This window comes from Ursus arctos, chromosome X (genome assembly GCF_023065955.2).
Source record: "Ursus arctos isolate Adak ecotype North America chromosome X, UrsArc2.0, whole genome shotgun sequence".
Taxonomy (NCBI): Eukaryota; Metazoa; Chordata; class Mammalia; order Carnivora; family Ursidae; genus Ursus; species Ursus arctos.
The window spans coordinates 116733173-116754506 of NC_079873.1; the positions used below are offsets into that span (position 1 = coordinate 116733173).

The following is a 21334-nucleotide window of genomic DNA, read 5'->3' on the forward strand; positions in this document are numbered from 1 at the left end:
TTTTCTCATATTCTTCCAAAAATGTGTCCGCCTAACATACTTTATTTTGCATATATCCCCAAATGTATTGCTTCATGGCCACCCCAAATAATGACACTCTAGAGTTTCATGAATAATTACATTCAACTCCCAAGTGCAAAATCTCTGGGAGCTTCCTATTCTCCAATATATGGACTAAAAATGTTAAATTTATCTCCAAACATTCTTTTTTTTTTTAAAGATTTTAAGTAATCTCTACACCCGATGTGGAGCTCGAACTCACAACCCTGAGATCCAGAGTCACATGCTCCACTGACTGCGCCAGCCAGGTGCCCCATTTCCAAATATTCTATATAAAGTATTGGGAGGAAATGAGTATGATAGAGTAGGGGACAAAATTCGAGTGGAATCTACAACACTTGCTTTGGTAACTGGTCACAATACCATATTAGTATTTATAATGTTCTTCCTAAGAGATCCATTTTATATTCCCTTTTACCTCAGTTAATGGTGGTATTTACTTGGTGTCATAGCCTAAATCTTTATTTCTGAGGGGTAATCGCTGGGTGATTCTACCTGTGCGTGGTAGTAATCTTCCTTTAACTTTTTAAGAACATGAAAAATATCGAAGTATAACACGCAGAATAGTAAACCAAGCAACTTCCACTTCTGATAATGATGGAGTAATTGGTATGAAACCTGCGTTCCCACCACAATTGTAAAACTGGACAAACTGTAATGAAACAACCAAGAGGATCCATTTCCTTGCTCATTTGGGTTGTTGGCAGATTTCATTTCCTTTTTTTTTTTAAAGATTTTATTTATTTATTTGATAGAGACAGCCAGCGAGAGAGGGAACACAAGCAGGGGGAGTGGGAGAGGAAGAAGCAGGCTCCCAACGGAGGAGCCTGATGTGGGGCTCGATCCCATAACGCCGGGATCACGCCCTGAGCCGAAGGCAGACGCCCAACCACTGCGCCACCCAGGCGCCCCCTTATAGGTTATAGAATTAACATCTGTGTTACTTGCAGACTGTAAAACTGGGGGATGTTCCGAGCTTCTAGAGGCGACTGATTTTTTGGTTTATATCCCCTTTCCTCCATCTTCAAAGTCAGAAATGGCAGGTTGAGTCCTTATCATGTTGCATCTCTGACTTTTTCTGCTCCTATCTTCTATTTTTAAGGACTTGTGGTTGGATTGGGCCTATATGAATGATCTCCCTATTTATGTAAACTGATTAGGAACTTGAATTCCCTCTGCAACCTTAACTCTTCTTCTCCAAGTAACATAACATTCACAGGTTCTGAGGATCAAGACATGGACATCTTTGTGGGGAGCCATTATTCAGCCTACCACACACGAGTATGTTTTCTAACTGTAATGGAATCAAACTAGAAATCAGTAACAGAAATGCAACAGGGAAATCAATGAACATTTGGAAATAAAACTTCAGCACTTTTTTAAAAAAAAATTTATTTATTTGAGATAGAGTGAGCGAGAGAGCGGGAGCAGGGGAGCAGAGGGAGAGGAGAAGCAGGCTCCTGCTGAGCAGGGAGCCTGATGCGGAGCTCAATTCCAGGACTCTGGGATCATGACTTGAGCTGAAGGCAGATGCTCAACCGTCAGAGCCACCCAGGCGCCCCAAAACCTTAGCACTTTTAAGTAATCCATGGATCAAAGAGAAAATCTCAAATTTTTAAAATACTGAAATACAACATATCAAAATATGTGGGACTCATCTAAGGCAGTCCTAGAAGGGAGATGTTTTTTATATAGTAGCGTCATTGAGATCTAATTTACCCTTTTAAAGTGTGCAATTCAGTGGTTTTTAGTATATTCAGAGAGTTGTGCAACCATCACCACTAATTTATTTTCATCACCCTAAAAAGAAACCCCGTAACTATTTGCAGTTACTTCCCATTCCTCCTGTTGCTCTCTGCCCCTAGGCCCTAGCAATAACTAATCTGTTTCCGTGGATTTGCCTCCTCTTGCTTGTAAATGGAATCTTACAATATGTGGCTTCTTGTGACTGGCTTCTTTCACTTAACAGGTTTTCTTTTTTCTTTTTCTTTTTTTTTAAGATTTTATTTATTTATTTGACAGACAGTCAGCAAGAGGGAACACAAGCAGGGGGAATGGGAGAGGAAGAAGCAGGCTCCCAGCGGAGCAGGGAGCCCGACGTGGGGCTCGATCCCAGGACCCTGGGACCACGCCCTGAACTGAAGGCAGACGCTTAACGACTGAGCCACCCAGGTGCCCCACTTAACAGGTTTTCAACGTTCATCCATGTTGTAGCATCCATGTTGTTCATTCCTTTTATTAATCAAATGATATTGTTTGGCTAGAACACATTTTGTTTACCCATTCAACAACTGATGGACATTTGAGTAGTTCACACTTGTATTGGTTATCGCAAATAATGCTGCTGGGAATACTCCTGTGCAGGTTTTGGTGTGAACATGGGTTTTCAGTTCTCCTGGGTATATACACCCAAGGTCATAAAGTAACTCATTTTTACCATTTTGAGTTAATACAAAATTTTTTTCCAAAGTGACTACACCATTCTGTAATCCCATGAAAGAGAAATTTTTAAAACTAGAAAAGATGAGAATTCTCAAATCAAGAACCTAAGTTTCCTTCTTTAAGCAACTAGAAAACAAAAAGCAAAATGAAACCAAAGAAGGCAAAAGGAAAGGAAATAATAAAAATAAGGACAGAAATCACTGAAATTGAGGGCTGCCTGGGTGGCTCAGTTGGTTAAGTGTCTGACTCTTGATTTTTGGCTCAGGTCATGATCTCAGGGTCGTGAGATCAAGCCCCACATCTGGTTCCGTGCTGCGCGTGGAGCCTGCTTAAGATTCTCTCTCTCCCTCGCTCTCTCTTCCCCTCCCCTGCCCCGCTCCCTCTCTCTTAAGAAAAAAATCACTGAAATTGTAAACGGGAAAACAATAGAGAAATCAGTGAAACAAGAAGTGATTCTTACAAAATAAAAACATTGATATACCTCTAGCAAGTTTGATGAAGATAAAAAGGAAAGGCATAAATACCAGTATCAGGAATCAAACTACAGATCCTACAGACACCAAAAGGATAAAAAAGGAGTGTCAGGAACAACTTGACACTCATAAATTTGAAAACTTAGAAGAAAAGTACCAATTGCTCCAAACCACAAGGTACCTGGGATGGTTCATTTTATGCGTCAACTTGGCTGTGGAATGCCTAGATAAATAATCCAACATGATTTGTGGGAATGTCGGGGGGGGGGGGGTTATGGAGCTTCTTCACTTGCATGTGCAGAGAGCTGGCAATGCCTATGAGTTGATTTTCACCCTTCCACAATCCTGTTCCTCCTCACCTGCAAGCCATGGGCGGTCTTTACCCCATGACAGACCGATGTGGGAGTAAGAAAGGCTGGTTCCTTTGGCTCAAGTGGAGACAAACTCCGAGGCAAAATTGGTGCTTAGAGTCCCCCTGGTGGATCATGCTGAAGCAGTCCTCCACAGGGATATTGCCAGAAATGAGACGTGTTTAGCTTCTTCCTGTTTCCTGTTAAGTTTCCTCCCTTCTCTTACCAGGTTTTCCTGGGAGCACTTCTTTAAGTTACTTGCATGGATATGGGGGCGCCTGGGTGGCTCGGTTGGTTAAGTGTCTCCCTTGTGAGATTGAGCCCTGTGTTGGGCTCTGCGCTCAGCGGGGAGTCTGTCTGAGATTCTCTCTGTCCCTCTCTCTCCTTCTGCCCCTCTCCCCCGTGCTCTTTCCTCTCTAAAATAAATAAATCTATTTTAAAAATTCCATGTACATGAATTCTCATCTCAGCATCTGCTTCTGGGGAACCCACCCCTAGGCAAGGGGGGGTTACTTATTCCTTATTCCCCCAGTTTTCAGGTAGAGGGACATTTATTAAAGTAACACTTCTCTGTCTCCTTCACTTACTTTCCTCCCTGGGAGGAGGAGTGACATGCTGAATTGTGAGTTTGGGACTAGGAATTTGGTGTATGTTGATAGATCAGATGTTCTGTGAACCCGTAGATAGTGGTGCTGGCTGAGGTCTGCCTTGCGGGCAGTGAAGGCACATCCATACTTGACATGTGTGTCACTCTCTGCCAGAATGAACCACTGACCTTTCCAAAGGGAAGGGGTCAAAGTAAAATCATTTTGACACCAAGTCAGTGGTTGCTATCAAGGGATGGTGCTGTACTGGGGATTTAGTGTTGGTCTCTGTTGCTGGAAGCTCAGGTATTTGGCCCCGTTAATATGTAGATCCGCCTTGGCAAGAGGAAGACATGCTCCTGGGCTCATGCATCCATCTCTTGTCACTGTGGCTGATATCAACTGGCCAGGTCATTCTGTCTCCTTGGTCATTTAGTGCTGCTTCTGCTCTCTGGTGGTGTTAACGTGAAAAGACAAAAACCTTCATGTCGTGCCATTCCCCTAGGTCCACCCACAGGCCTCTTCCTCAGACCTCCTTGACCCCAATCTTTCCCTCTTTCTGTTCCAAGCCCTTGACCAGCCAACCAAACCATCCGCTGGGACCATGAACCAATATATGTTATAACCCCAGGACACTTCTTCCACACAAAGTGGATGACCAAGTGTACCACCAAAAGCTCTGCCCGTGTCTTTCGTAGAAATCCTTGAGTGTGGCCAGAGGGAAGCAGCTGCACATTTTCAGCTTGAACCCGAACTGAGCCTATCCATCCATGAACCAAGTTGGAGCTCTCTCCTTTCATGTCAGATGGTCATGAGGGATGCCCCCCTTCTATATGCCCATAGGTGTGAGTCGAAGGAGAGGCACCAGTGCAACAGTGGTGGGGGACTTAGGTATCTGGACCACCCGTCCCCGCAGCTTACTTGTGCCTCCTGGGCCTGCCTGAGCCCGATCGTGCTGCATGTGCCACTTTATCTTCTAATCGGTTGCTGCTGGGCCTGTGCAAACTTAGGACTGGGTAGATCCCACAGAACCCAGCTCACGATGGGCAGTTCTGGGAGTATGATGTCATTTGATGTCCCAAGGTCAGTGTTCAAATCTCTACCAGGGCCCATAGCATGTCGGGAGATCCTTTTCAAATGATAGTTCTCTGCTTCCCTACAAATGGCATGGCCTTGCTCCAGAACCCTAAGGATCTGCACTGCGCTGCTCCATTTTGGGTTGTCAGCACTTTTTTCTTTAAGATTGATTTATTTATTAGAGAGAGAGAGCGCACGCACACGTGAGCGGGGGGGGGCAGAAGGAGAGGGAGAGAGAATCCCAAGCAGATTCTGTGCTGAGCATGGAGCCCAATTCAGGGCTCGATCCTATGACCCTGAGCTGAGATCACGACCCAAGCCAAAACCAAGAGTCAGTTGCCCAACTGACTGTGCCACCCAGGTGCCCCAGCACTTTTTTTTAACCACAGATACATTTTGGGGCACCTGGTTGGCTCAGTCGGAAGAGCATGTGACTTTCGAGTTCAAGCTCCACATTGGTTGTGGAGATTACAAAAAAACAAACAAAAAACCGAAAACTATAAAAAAAAAACAACCCACAGATACTTCTAGTATTATGAAACTTTCTGGATCATCTGACCCAAGTGGCAGATTTGCATTTACTACAGCTTGAACTTGCTACAGAGCCCTTTCTTGTGCTGGGCCTCATTCAAAACTAGTAGCCTTCTAGTTCATCCAATAAATGGACCAGTGAAGTATTCCCAACCATGGAACATGTTGCTTCCAGACCTGAAGAGGTCCACTTTTATACCCTTTCTTTGAGGGAGGAGTTTCAGAGTTCAAATCACTTTGGAGCAAATGTCTCGGCCTTTCCCAGACCCTAGATCTCTAAAAATTGCATTCATGTGGCTTATCAGTGCATCTTTGTAAGGTTTATCTCTGCCTCCCTAGAGTGCATGTGTCTTAGGGCATTCAGGGGACTTTTGCTTTTCACTCATCAGATCTAATTTACATACCATCAATACGATGGACCCATATGATGTTCCATGAAATAGCCAGATGGTTTAGGTACCTTGGTGCTATATTATGAGAGAGAACAGGAGAAATAACATAGCCCTGGGGAAGACTGTGAATCTGTATTGGTGTCTGTTCCATGAGAATGGAAACTGGTTTTGATTTTTCTTCCAGATCGGCATGAAAGAATTTATTTTCCCAAACCCGTAGACACCTGCCACCTGCCAGAGGCTGTGTTAATCTGCTCCAGTAAAGACACCACATCCAGCCCAGGAAATGTAATTGGGACGATTATTGGGCAGGTGCCAGACTAATAATTAAATGCGGATACGAGGGGGGGCCCATGACCCTTGCATCATTTGATGTTTTGAGGGTGACACTAATTTTTGCCATCCCCGGCACCCCTACCCAGGGATGTGATGTTGTTTTTATTTACTATCTTGGTCACTGGAGGATGTTTTTTGTGCGTGGGAGGGAGGGTTTCAGAGGCTTCGGTTAGGGCCTTTCCTATTACAGTAGCTCTTACTCTGTAGATCAAGGAACTGATGTAAGGATTCTGTTAACTGCTAATATATTCATTGCAACTCTTCATCTGGGAGCCATGTAGATGACCGCTGGACCTACTCTGGGATCTGAGCCAGTGTTCCTTATCTCCTTATTATTGCCTGACCCCCATAATCCCCTCTCTAACAGGTACCTGCAGTAGCACTATGGGCTTGGTATCAGTGTCTGCTTAACTTCCTGGTTGTGCTACACCTCAAAAGTTCTGTGTACTCCGCTTTCCCTGGCTGGCTGAGGAAATGGTCAGACAGGCTTTTGGAGAAGGGCCTGGGGAACTCACTACTGATATATTTGTCATGTCGTAGGGTGCTTCCTCATGGGAACCTGGCCTCTCCTTTGTTTTATGGGTTCTGGGTTCTGTGAACTGGCTTCGTTCTGGAAAAGGGTTGTGACTTTTCCATTGGGGTGGATGACTTTTGTCTTAGTTTGTTTGGGCTGCTGGAACAAAACACCAGAGACTGGGGGGTTTATAAACTAAACATTTATTCCTCATGGTTCTGGAGGCTGGGATGATCAAGGTGATGGCAGATTCCGTGCCTATTGTGAACCCGCTTCCTGGTTCATAGACAGCCAAGTCATCTTTTCACGATAACTTCACATGGCAGAAGGGGTGAGGGAGCTGTCTGGGGTTTCTTTTATAAGAGCACTAATCCCATTCATGAGGGCTCCACCTTCATGCCTCATCACCTCCCTAAGGCCCCACCTCCAAATCCCCTCACATTGGGGGTTAGGTTTCAACATATGAATTTTGAGGGGGATACAGCCAACTATAGCCACCTCAGACTTCTGCTTATCTAATTTTTATTAAGTGTATATATATATACACACACACAAGTGATACCTTGTTGGCTTGATATCACATATACAAGTGCTACCCTTGTTGGCTGTTCTCTCTTGCCCCTAGGACGCAATGTTTTATGAGTTGTCTCATTAGATACCCGTGGGTCAGGCACGCCTTGGTGACATTCCAACCTGACTGCCCTTTATGGTGATTATACCCACCTTGCTTCTGATGGTTAAGTGCTATTACCAGGCCTCACGTACTCCAGAGTCCTAACACCCCAATTGCTATTAGGGAGCCCTCCTCTGTAATAGCATCTCTTATCACCAGTCCTGGTTCACATCCCTCATGTCCCCTCCCTCCCTCCCTCCCACCGGGCCGGCCTTCCTTCCTTCCTTCCTTCCTTCCTTCCTTCCTTCCTTCCTTCCTTCCTTCCTTCCTTCCAAGGGAACATAACGGTTTTGAGGCTCCCCTATTGTTTTTTCTAATCATTTACAGGAAAACTTTGAGAAATTTGTTCCACTAGAGGGATCTATAATTTTCAAAATGTAGATGGTTTGCTGGCAGCCTCAGAAACCAAAGAGCAACGTAAAACTGATTGATGCTTTGCCTTTCTTATACTTTTTTGCTTTACAAGGGCATAAGGCCTCACTAGACAAATTGCAGTATTGCTTATCTGAGGTAGAAGATTTAGGGCATCTGTTGTCAGCTGTTGGCTACAGAGTGTGACAATCTAGGAGTCAACCCATTTGACAGATCAAACAGCCTGCTAAAAAAAACTTAGACAATTTTGAGCCCAGTACAACATTGTAGACAGTGGATTCCAGTTTTTGCGGAGTAGATACAACCGCTGATGAAGCAAATGCATGATAATCCTCCAGACCTTCTGGTTTGGGTTCTAGAATCTGAAGAGGCTTTTGGAAACTGAAATTGATAATACCCTCTCTCCTGGCATTGAGGAGTCCAAATTTTGAAAACTCTGACCTGATTTATATGATGTTCTTTTTTTTTTTAAAGATTTTATTTTATTATTTATTTGACAGAGAGACAGCCAGCGAGAGAGAGAACACAAGCAGAGGGAGTGGAAGGGGAAGAAGCAGGCTCCCAGCAGAGGAGCCTGATGCGGGGCTCGATCCCAGAGCACCGGGATCACACCCTGAGCCGAAGGCAGACGCTCAACCACTGAGCCACCCAGGCGCCCCAGATTTATATGATGTTGTTCAAAATGCAGATATAATACTATTTACCAATGGGTAATGTGCTCTGCCTAAAAGTGGCCGGCGTAAGGCCTCCTATGCTATGATGACTTATCATACGGCCTTGGAAGCTCACATTTTGTCTGGAATTAAACCCGTGCAAGCAGACGAGTTAGTGCCAGTTCCTACAGCTGCAATTCTTAGTTCTGGACTTAAAACCAACATCTAAAATCTACTAATTATTCTGTGTTTGGTGCTGGTCATGCAACAGCACAACTTAGAAAAGAGTAGAGGATTTTTCCTTTATTAAGCTAAAAAAATATCTCATGGACAAAATATCTCCTGGAAAACTGAGAGCTGATTCGTCAGGGACTTTATAGTGCAATGCTCAGATCGTAGTAGTTCATTTTGCTGACTACATTGCAGCGGTGCTGGAGAAGCATGGCAGACTCCAAGCTGAGAAACTCTCTTCTTCCTATAGTACGAAACTTCTGTTATTAAAAACAGTGTGAAAAATAAATAATGTGTTTCACCAAAGGAGATGGGCAAACGGATGGAAAAAGAAGCCAAATTTGACCTGGGCTATGGGAAGTACCCGACAATATTTTTTATGCCCCAGTTAGTGTTGTGTCATTAACAAAACCATCTGAATAAAAGGGCATTTTAAAGGCACTTGACTCTTTAGGGGCGCCTGGGTGGCACAGCGGTTAAGCGTCTGCCTTCGGCTCAGGGCGTGATCCCAGCGTTCTGGGATCGAGCCCCACATCAGCTCCTCCGCTAGGAGCCTGCTTCTTCCTCTCCCACTCCCCCTGCTTGTGTTCCCTCTCTCACTGGCTGTCTCTATCTCTGTCGAATAAATAAATAAAATCTTTAAAAAAAAATAAAGGCACTTGACTCTTTAAAAAAAATTGTATTTATTTGAGAGAGAGCACAAGCACAAGTGGATGGAGGGACAGAGGGAGAAGCAGGCTCCCCGCTGAGCAGGGAGCCCGATACGGGACTCGATCCCAGGCCCCTGGGATCATGACTTGAGCCGAAGGCAGAGGCTTCACCGACTGAGCCACCCAGGTGACTTGGCACTTAACTCTTACTATGCCTCCCAGAAAGATAAAATTATTCAAAATATAGTAAAGAGATGTGCTATTTATCAGTAGAATTTTTTACAGGCCACTCCCAAGGTAAGCACCAGGGCATCTCCCTCACCAATTTTACCAGGAGCCTGGTGGCAGTTGGATTTCATAGAACTAATGCTTGCAGAAGGTAAGAGATTTTGTCTTGTGATGATACGTATGACATTCAGATGGCCTGAAATTTTTCCCACTTCAAAAGCTGAAGTTAGACAGTGGTAAAGCCTCGCTTAGTTCACATAATTCCCACCTTTGGGATACTGGAGCATACTAACTAGGACAGAGGAAGTCATTTTATTTCTACTGTTGTCCAGGAATTATGCCAATGTTTGCAGCTTCCTGTAAGCCTCAGTCCCCTGGATATGCAGAGCAAATGAATCAAACTCCTTGGCTAAGATTCAGAAGTCTACCAGGTTAAAGTGACCTAGAGGCTTATTAAACATTAAAGTGACTGCTTTAGCAAGCAGGGACTCTCTCCCTTTGAACTTAGTGGGGCAGGTCTATGAATTCGGGTCTGAGGCCAAGTTTGTGCCTGATTTGACTGAAGCTTCTCATAATCATGTTCAACACTTAAAAGGGCTTCTCTCTTTCTTAGAAACCTTGAGACTTAAGGTCATAGGACCTGGAAGGACCTGCCTGAAGAAGTCTACCCCCTCTATCAACGGGGAAGCTTCATCTGTGTAAAGGTACTCCAAAAGAAAGACGGGCTGGCACCTAGCTGAAAGGTACACTGTCAAGTGCTGCTGAACACCCACATGGCCAGCAAAGTAAAGGAGAGACTTAGCTGGGTTCATGCTTTCACCACAGGAAGTCAGCACCACAGGGAGACTGCACTGTGGTTCCCACGAAGGACTTTTCTAGAATAATGGATATTGATACTGAACTCAACTGGAAAGTGTTAGTCTAGAAAATTGATTACTATTCTCATAGGCTACATAGGTATCCTGCTCATGGTGGTGCTTATTCCAATTACTTTAAGAATCACATTTACTAAGAAGACAAGCGTTGTTACACTACTTTTTCTTTCTGCACTCCAAGTAATGGTTCCCACATATTGTGATTGGCTCTACATCATGCTCTTGGTATGGACATGATCTGGGTTTACAAACCCAGCATTCTGATTATTGGCACAGTAGAGGTAAGACCATCTTTATTAGTAATTTTTGACTGTAACAAACTAAAAGTGGTTACTATGCATCTATGTAGTCAAGCTCTAAATTTAACACAAATCTTTTGTTGACTGGTTTGATTGGAAGGTTGATGTAGAAAATAGAAAAGCAAAAACATTTAATTAACAAACAGAAAGCTGGCATCTAGAGATAGAAACTGCAGAAGTCAGATCTGATATCACGAGATTAACGTTGGGAGGTAAGTTCTCTCCAGTCCCAGTACAGATGGATAAACAGAGATGAATGCCCGTTATGTATAGAGATTCAGTTGACTGTTAAAATAATACAAGTACTGATTCATACCAATGTGAAAAATGACCTGTAGGCTCTGTATGTCCTCAAGACTTAAGACATTACAGACATGTACAGTGAACAGCAGAGCTTCCATTTGTACTCTTGAACTGATGCCTCCTCATAGGACTTTGAGGGGCACCTAGAGGGCTCAGTCAGTTAAGCATCCGACTCTTGGTTTCTGCTCAGGTCATGGTCTTACGGAGTGTAGGATCCCACCCCACATCGGACTCCATGCTCAGCGGGGGGGATCTGCTTGAAGATTCTTTCCCTGTGCCCCTCCCTGCAACTCTCTCTCTCTCTCTAAAATAAATAAATAAATTTTTAAAAAAATAATAAGACTTTGATATAGATGGTGGACATGGGAATTTTTGTATTTGAAATCTGAAAAAAAACATTTGGTAAGATGGAACATTTACCGAAGGGCCTAAATTATCGTGTAAATGTGATGTTGCTTATGTAATCGATAGACCTCGGGGAAATTTATTGGCCTTAAAAGGAAAACTCTTTTTTTAAAAGAGTTTACTTATTTATTTGAGAGAGAGAGAGCAGGAGCACAAGCATCTGACTCTTGGTTTCTGCTCAGGTCATGATCTCAGGGTCATGAGATTGAACCCCTAAATGGGCTCTGCATTCAGTGGGGAGTTGGCTTCTCTCCCTCTCCCTTTCCCTCTGCCCCTCCCTCCCCTGCTTGGGTGTGCACTCACACACACACACACTCTCTCTCAAATGAATACATCTTTAAAAAAATATTTAGAGAGATAGCTATGTCCTAGCTTCTGCAGGAGGGTAGGAGCCTAACTTTAGTGGGCACCTTGCTCTAAATTGCAAAACTACTTCCTGTCATAAAGATATGAGAAGTTGGTTTTCATTTATTGGTTTTTGTGTTTTTCCTTTTTTTAGAGAGCGGGGAAGGGGCCGAGGGAGAGGGAGAGAGAGAATCTTAAGTAGAGCACAGAGCCCAACAAGGGGCTCAACCCTACAACCCTGAGATCATGACCTGAGCCGAAATCAAGAGCCGGATGCTTAGCAGACTGAGCCACTCAGGCATCCCTGCTTTTTGGCTTTTTAAAGATTTTATTTTTTAAGTAATCTCTACACCCAATGTGGGCTCGAACTCACAACCCCAAAATCAAGAGTCACATGCTCCACCAACTAACCTAGCTAGGTGCCACTGGGAAGTTGATTTCTTATCTCGATAAAGCCAATTCGCTAACACAGATATTCATGCCAATTACCCAGTAAAGTTAGGATTAGCTATGTGTGACAAATGGTGCTGTCAGGCACTCTTCCTTAAGAAGTAGTCCCTCTTTTATCTTCAGAACATGCATGTAATAGGTTATACCTGCCTGGTTTTATGAAAGGGTGAGATTTCTTTCTGTCTTGGCAATCTCTTAGTAGATTACCTATGATGCACATCACGTTCTGGTTTAATGCTTATTCAATAATAGAAGTGTTCTCTTTCTCTACTACCATTACAGGAATGATTTCTGGGTTTGGAGAATATTTCATTTTTTAAAAAATTGTATTTCTCCAGCTTAAGCAAAATAATGGCCCCTCCCCAAGATGTCCATGCTCTAATCTCTTCTTTTTAATGAATTTTTATTTTCTTAATTTTAATTTTTTAAAAGATTTTATTTATTTATTTGACAGAGAGAGACAGCTAGAGAGGGAACACAAGCAGGGGGAGTGGGAGAGGGAGAAGCAGGCTCCCCACCGAGCAGGGAGCCCAATGCAGGACTTGATCCAAGGACCCTGGGATCATGACCCGACTGAAGGCAGACGCCCCCATGTCCTAATCTCTGAGACCTGTGAATTTTTACCTTACGTGACAAAAGGGATTTTGCAGATGTGATTAAGGGAGATGGGGAGATGATCCTTGATTGTCCAGGTGGTACCAGTCTAACCACATGAGTTCTTAAAAATGGAAGGGGGGGGCAGAAGAGTGGGGCAGAGCTGTGATACGAGGACTCAGCCTGTTGTTGCTAGCTTTGAAGATGGAGAAAGGGAGCTGAAAGCCAGGGAATGCAGGTGTCTTAGTCTGTTCAGGTTGCTAGAATAAAATACCCCAGATTGGGTCATTTATAAACAACTTCTCACAATTCTGGAGGCTGGAAAGTCCAAGATCAAGATGCCAGCATGATTGGGTGAAGGCCCTCCTCCTAGTTCAGAGCCAGTGCTTGCTTTCTTTTTTTCCTTTTAAAGATTTTATTTATTTATTTGACAGAGAGAGCACAAGCAGGGGGAGCGGCAGGCGGGGGAGAGGGAGAAGCAGGCTCCCCGCTGAGCAGGGAGCCTGACATGGGGCTCGGGGCTTGATCCCAGGACCCTGGCATCATGACCTGATCATGACCCACTGAGCCACCCAGGTGTCCTTTTTTTTTTCTTATGATTTTATTAATAGCCAGTGCTTTCACACTATGTCCTCACTTGGTGGAAGGGATTAGAGAGCTCTCTGAAGCCTCTTTTATTTTTATTTTTATTTATTATTTTTTAAAGATTTTATTTATTTATTTGACAGAGAGAGAGACAGCCAGCGAGAGGGGGAACACAAGCAGGGGGAGTGGGAGAGGAAGAAGCAGGCTCCCAGCAGAAGAGCCTGATGTGGGGCTCGATCCCGGAACGCCGGGATCACGCCCTGAGCCGAAGGCAGACACTTAATGACTGCACCACCCAGGTGCCCCAACTTTTATTTTTATTTTTTAAGTAATCTCTGTATTCAACATGGGGCTTGAACTTATAACCCCAAGATCAAGATTCACATGCTCCACCAACTGAGGCAGCCAGGCGGCCCTTTCTGGGGTCTCTTCTATAAGACACTTACTCCAGTCATGAGGGCTCCACCCTCATGACCTCTTCACTTCCCAAAGGCCCCACCTCCTACTACCATCATGTTTGAGGGTGAGGATTTCAATAGGTGAACTTTGGGGAGGGGGTGGGCACAAACGTTCAGACCATAGCAGCAGATGGCCTCCAAAGGCTGGAAAAGACAAAGATATGGATTCTGCCTAGAACTTGTCTCTAGAAAGAAGCATAACTCTTCTGACACCTTAATTTTAGCCCAGTGAGACCTATGTTGGACTTCAGACCTGTAGAACTAGAAGATAGCAAGTCTGTAAAATTGTAGCTATTTTGGTCCTGCTTTAACAAAGAGTAATAAAGCAAGGTAGTCCCCAACAGCTAGAGCAATTCTAAGGAGGAGGCTGCAGGTGTAAGCTGTTAGCTGGGCTCTCCCAGCAGCTGGAGGAGGCATGTGCTGGCCAGAAAACGGGCAAACAGCTTTGGCTATGCCGGTGAGTCTGCCTAATTCTGGGATGTAGTATAAAGAAGCCTGTGTTTATGGTTTGGGTTTCTTTTTTGGGAGGAGAGGTCCTTTTTGGGAATACCTTACTCCAAAGCCAAAAACCTGTCCTTTTACATTTTCTTCTGTTTTTAGTTCAGTTTTATACATATAAAGATTGAATCCATCTCTTCTGAAATGTATTTTTGTTTGTGGTATGAGTTGGTGATCTACCTCTTTTCCAAATGGGTAGCCAATTGTCTCAACATCGTTTATTGAGGAGGCAGTCTTTCCCTATTGATCTAAAATACTACAACTATCATATACCAAATTCCCACATAGGCATGAGTTAGCCTCTGGGCAGCTCTCTCCTAATCTTGAGTCGACACCACATTTATTTAATTATTGTAGCCTTATGGTATGTCTTGGTATCTTATGGGTAAAATCCCTTCTTTATTTTTATTTTTAAAAATAATCGTGGCTATTTGAGGGGGTGAGATGGGTTAAATTTATCTCCTCCTCCTTCTTTTTTAAAATATACAACAACTTTATTGAGATATAATTCATATACCATTCAATTAACTCATTTAAAGTGTACAGTTTATGGGGCGCCTGGGTGGCACAGCGGTTAAGCGTCTGCCTTCGGCTCAGGGCGTGATCCCGGCATTCTGGGATCGAGCCCCACATCAGGCTCCTCCGCTATGAGCCTGCTTCTTCCTCTCCCACTCCCCCTGCTTGTGTTCCCTCTCTCGCTGGCTGTCTCTGTCTCTGTCAAATAAATAAATAAAATCTTTAAAAAAAAATAAAGTGTACAATTTATGGTTTTCAGTATATTCACAGAGATGTGCCACAGTCAGGTGGAAATGACAAGTAAGCAGTTGATATATGAGTGTGAAGTGTCAGGGGGAGGTGTGAAGTGATGAAGTGAGTACAGTCATCACTATTGTAAAGTTTTTCTCGGGTCATGTTCAGCTAGTGCAAAGTTGAATTTAGCCAGGTTTGGGATTTTGGCAGGTGATTATGGTGGAGTGAGAGTGGAGGAAGAAAGGTGAGGGAATTTGCAAGGAAATAATTCTAACAATGGACCATGGAATCTAAGCTGGTTAACAAGGAGAATGGTAGGGGTACGTGAGTGGCTCAGTTGGTTAAGCATCTGACTCTTGGTTTCAGCTCAGGTCATGATCTCATGGGTTGTGGGATCGAGCCCCTCAGCAAGCCCCACAGTGGGCTCATTGCTCAGCAGGGAGTCTGCTTGAAAGATTCTCTCCTTCTGCCCCTACCCCCACTCAAAAAGCGGGCACGCACGCGTGTAAGTGTGCTCTTTCTCAAAATAAATAAATCTTTTTTTTTAAAGATTTTATTTATTTGACAGAGAGACAACCAGTGAGAGAGGGAACACAAGCAGGGGGAGTGGGAGAGGAAGAAGCAGGCTCATAGTGGAGGAGCCCGATGTGGGGCTTGATCCCAGAACACCGGGATCACGCCCTGAGCTGAAGGCAGACGCTTAACCGCTGTGCCACCCAGGCGCCCCAATAAATAAATCTTAAAAAAACAAAACAAGGAGAGTGGTGACAGGAGGGCAGTGATGGACCATAAAGAGGTGTTGGGTCAAGTGGATAACAAGATGGTTGGGATAGGGGTACTACAAGAAATGATCTGGAAACCTGTGAGATTGTATTTAGAGTACTGAATGTTTGAATTTGAGGTTTTAGGGGTGGTGCATTTTTGGTAATGAGATGAATTTGAATATGCTTATGTGAGTGGGTGGAGAGAGTGAAAGCCAAGGTCATTGGAAATGAGAAAGTCAAGGCAGTCAGAGGCCAGCATTGGATATGGAAGTTACCAAGAACTGTGGCAGTTGTCGTGGTGCAAAGAGAGACAGCAAACCAAGCCAGATGCTGGAGACTATTATGTTAAATGAAAAAAAAAAGAGTAAGAAAGAGAACAAGATTTATGGCATGATATCATTTATGTAAAGCAAACTATAAACTTTATGAGAGAACATGGATATTTAAGGACATTTATCACACACATTGGAATGGGTGTCTATGAGGGGAGTTTGTGAATGAAGGAAAAGTATGAGGGAAGTCCTCATGTAGGATTACATGCATAGTAAACTGAGGAGTATGATTAATTGGACACTCTGCATCTGAAGATAAAGAAATATCTAATGAGTGTTCAGTGATAATACCTGTGGTATAGTCTTCAATTTTTTAGAAGATTTTATTTATTTATTTGAGAGACAGAGAGAGAGTGCACACACAAGTGGGGGGAGGGGGAGAGAGGGAGAGTGAGAATCAGGCTCTCCACTGCACAGGGAGCCCGCCTCAGGGCTTGATCCCAGGACCCAGGGATCATGACCTGAGCAGAAGTCAGACAGTTAACCAACTGAGCCACCCAGGTGCCTCTATACACTTCAATTTTAGGTATATGTAAGCATTTATTTTTAAAAAGGATCGTACCTTATATGCTATTTTGTATTTTGGTTTTTGGATTTTTTAAAAAATAATCTCTACACCCGATGTGGGGCTCAAACTCAACCTCAAGATCAAAAGTCACATGCTCTGCTGGTTGAGCCAGCCAGGCAGCCCTGGACCATACACTCTTGAGAAAGGCTTTTCCACATTCATCTCTGAAAATCTTCTACCCATTATATATGAAGGTCCTACCATATGTGATATCAGTTCTTTGTAACCAGACTGTATCATCACCTACCACTTCCAAGTATGGAATGGGGAGACCACACTGGCCATCCCATTTGTGATTTTCATAAGACAGTCTTCTAGGCCTTTGAGGTTTTTTTTTAAACAAAAGTTCTCACTGGATATTACTGAAACAACCTACTAGTGCAGACACATAGAAACAAAGAGAACAATCACTTTCCCAATAAAACAGGACCAGCTGTCCAGATAGTGGTGATGTTTCCAGTTTGCTATAGTAAGATGCTAGTGACCTTGATGCAGCATAAATAAGCGTGCCATCTCATGTGCAAGTCCTCATAGACCCAGCTGGGTTCTTGTCCAACGTCTCCCCTTCAAGATGTACCTGATTTTAGTACCAGTTTTCATCCGAATCCATCAGGGAATAGGACAATTCTGCTTTTGTTTCTTGGCCAGGAATTGCTTGATCATGAAAGTCTTGCGAGGAGACATGGTGAGCAACACAGTCAACCACACACACCATGATGGTGGAGAAAGGAAGAGAGCTAAATTTTCTTTCCTTGACAGATTTCCCGATATTGGCTGCCAAGTGGGTTCTGGCAAAATCTAAGGAGTAGAAAAAGCTGAAAGACGTGACCCCCAGTGTACCACAGGATGCCAGATTGTCCACAAAATACCTGCAAAACTATATGCTTGTGCACCTGTCCCAAGAATACCTGCTTAAACTTAACCTTAAAGGCAAAGTTAATGGCTCTATTGGGGATCTATATGATGACTCTTCTCAAGTTGCCCTTCCAGAAGGAGGAAATCCACTTCTTGGGGAAGCAGACTATATAATACTATATGTCTTTGTATTACTCGTCAACATCAAGGGTTTTCCATGTGTGTTGTACCTTGGCATTGTGAGGCCCCTGGGCATCTGTCATTTCAAGAATGTTATATAAATTAAATCATACAGTATGTAACTTTTGGGGATTGGCTTCTTTTTCACTCAGCATCATTCCCTTGAGATCCACCCAGGTTGTCACGTGTATCAGTAGTTTGTTCCTTTTTATTGCTGACTGGGATTCTGTAATCTCGATATGCCACAGTTTGTTTAACCATTCCCCCATCGAAGGAAGAACATTTGGATTGTTTCTAGTTTGGGGCTGCTACAAATAAAGCTGTTACAAATGTTCATGTATAGGTATTATATATATATTTTTTCTGTGATAAATGCCCAAGCATGTCGTTGCTGAGTTGTACAGCAAGTACCAACTACTGCAAACTACTTTTCAGAGTGGCTCTAACATTCTCCCTTCCCATCAGCAATGTATGAGCGATCCAGTGTCTCTGCGTCCTCAGCACCATTTGGTGTTGTCGGCATTTTTAATTTTAGTTCTTCTGATGTGTGTGTAGTGGTATCTTACTGTGGTTTCTAATTTGCATTTCCCTACTGGCTAATGATATTGATCACCTTTTCATGTGTGTGTTTACCATCCACCTATTCTGTTTCCTGAAATATCTGTTCATGTCTTTTGCCCATTTTCTATTGGATTGCTTTTTTTTTTACTGTTGAATTTTGAGAGTTTTAAAATGTACTTTAGATAGTAGGCCTATAGCAGATATGTGGTTTGTGCTATTTTCTCCCTGTTCATAGCCTGTTTTTTCATCCTCTTCAAGTGGGCTTTCACAGAACAAACGTTTTTAAATTTGATGAAGCTAGATTCATTCTTTTGTTGTTGTTGTTCTGTGGATTGTGATTTTATTTATTTTTAAATATTTTATTTATTTGAGAGAGAGAGAGCATGAGAGAGAGCATGAGTGGGGGGAGGGATAGAGAGAGAGGAGAAGCAGGCTCCCTGCTGGGCTCCATCCCAAGATCCTGGGATCATGACATGAGCCGAAGTTATGTTAACCAACTGAGCCACCCAGGTGCCCCTATTTATTTATTTTTAAAGACTTTATTTATTTACTGGAGAGAGAGAGAGAGAGAGTGCATGAGCAGGGGGAGCTGCAGAGGGAGAGGGAGAAACAGACTTCCCACTGAGTAGGGAGCCAGATATGGGGCCCAATCCTAGGACCCCAGGATCATGACCTGAGCTGAAAGCAGATGCTTAACTGACTGAGCCACCCATGTGCCCCGGATTGTGGTTTTATTGTCATCAACATATATCTTCTGAACTTGTCATTATTTCCCTAGGATAAGTTTCTTTTTTTTTTAAAGATTTTATTCATTTGAGAGAGAGAGCAAGATAGAGAGCACAAGCGGGGGAGAGGGAGAAGCAGGCTCCCTGCTGAGCAGGGATCCCAATGTGGGGCTCAATCCCAGAACCCTGGGATCATGACCTGAGCTGAAGGTAGACAGTTAACCGACTGAGCCACCAGGCGCCTCTCCCTAGGATAAGTTTCTAAAGTGAATTTGAGGAAGGACTTTAAGCATATAAAAGGTACACATCATAAAGGGAAAGATTTTGGTATATTTAATCATCTACAAAATTTTAAATTTCTGTATAGTAGTTGTTAAGAAATAGATAAAAGACAAATACTAGCTAGGAAAAAATTTAAAACATATATACCAAAAGGTCAATATCCCGAATATCTAAAGAGCCCTTATCACAACAACGAACTGTATTAGGTCTCGTTTGTTGCATGATGTAGAAGAATACTTAAAAGTAGACTAAGCCAACCTCTGCTTCTACCCATGAAAGATTATGTGGTATGGACTTTTTCTCCTAATATAAACAACTAGAAAATTGGATAGTGTATAAACTGACTCTTTCCAGACACTGAGACAACAAGCAGGACGTGCAGGACGTTGATCCTCAAGCGAAGGGAAACAGATGATGGAGAACCCTACAGCCACTCAGTATATTCAGAGTTGTGCAACCATCACCAAATCATTTTTAGAACATTTTCTTCACCTCCCTCACAAAAGAAATCCCCATAGCCATTAGCAGTCACTTCCAGTTTCCTCTCAACCCCCACCCCAGTCCCGGGCAACTGCTGTTCTACTTTGTTTGTATGGATTTACCTGTTCTGAACATTTCGTATAAGTGGAATCATATAATGTATGATCTTTTGTGTCTGGCTTCTTTCCGTTAGTGTGTTTTCAATTTTTATCCATGAAGTGGCCTGTATCAGCACTTCATTCATTTTTATGAGTGAGTAATATTTGATTGTAACACTTTATTTATCCATTCACCAGGTGATGAACGTTGGATTGTTTTAACTGTTTGGCTATTATGACTAATACTGCTATGAATATGTGTACACATTTTTATGTGGACACATGTTTTTATTTCTCTTGGAGAGGAATTGCTGGGCCATATTGTGACTATGTTAACATTTTGAGGCACAGCAAAACTGTTTTCTATAGCAGCTGCACTGTTTGACATTCCCGCCAACAATGTAGGAGAGTTCCAATTTCTCCACATCCTTACCAACACTAGTTATTATCTTTTTGTTTTTTTTTAACATTTTTTTTTTTAGTAATCTCTACACTCAACATGGGGCTTGAATTTATGACCCTGAGATCAAGAATTGCATGCTCTTGGGGCACCTGGGTGGCTCAGTAGGTTAGGCATCTGACTCTTGGTTTCAGCTCAGGTCAAGATCTCACAGTGAGATTGAGCCCCCTGTTGGGCTCCATGCTCAGCAGGGAATCTGCTTCAGATTCTCTCTCCCTCCCCCTCTGCTTCAACCCCCGCTTGTTCTTTCTCTCTCTAAAATAAGTAAACAAAATCTTTAAAAGAAAAGAATCACATGCTCTTCTGAGTGAGCCAGCCAGGCACTTCAATGTTTGTCTTTTTGATTATGGGTATAAAGTGGAATCTCATTGTGGTTTTGATTTGCATTTCCCTGAATGCTAATGATGTTGAGGATCTTTTCCTGAGTTTTTTAGCTATTTGTATATCTTTTTTGGAGAAATGTCTATTCAGATAATTTGCCCATTTTTAGTTATTTGTCCTCTTGTTATTGAGTTATGAGTTCTTTATATATTCTGGATACAAATCCCTAATTAGATATATGACTTGCAAATATTTTCTCTCATTCTGGAGTTGTCTTTTCACTTTCTTGATGGTGTCCTTTGAAGTACAAAATTTTTAATTTTGATGAAGACCAATTTATCTGTTCTTTTCTTTTGTTGCTTGTAGCCTCGGTCTGATATCTAAGAAACCATTATTGCCTAGTTCAAGTTCACATAAATGGTCATTTTGAACCATGAGGTGGGAAGCTAAAGATGGTGAAGTAGCAGGAGAGTAGAATCCTGGGTCTCTGATGACTATGAAGCTGCATGTTACCCTTGGACTGCCAAATTCTAGATTTATTTTACATGAGAGTGAGATAAAAATTTTTGTAAATTTTTAA

At 42.9% G+C, this 21334-nt stretch overlaps 1 protein-coding gene across 6 annotated transcripts in view; it reads left to right on the top strand.

Annotated features, from left to right (window-relative positions):
• Nucleotides 1-9363: 9363 nt before the first annotated feature.
• The window catches only part of ARHGEF6 (Rac/Cdc42 guanine nucleotide exchange factor 6), a 112428-nt gene continuing 100457 nt past the window's right edge, over nucleotides 9364-21334 (top strand). For 3 of the 6 annotated variants that reach the window (XM_057314821.1, XM_057314829.1, XM_057314834.1), the window contains exon 1: nucleotides 9365-10309. The gene's annotated coding sequence lies outside the window, so the exon portion shown is untranslated. Of the gene's footprint in view, nucleotides 10310-21334 lie in introns of all 6 variants that reach the window. The other 3 variants (XM_044392447.3, XM_057314815.1, XM_026479733.4) reach the window with 2 other exon arrangements.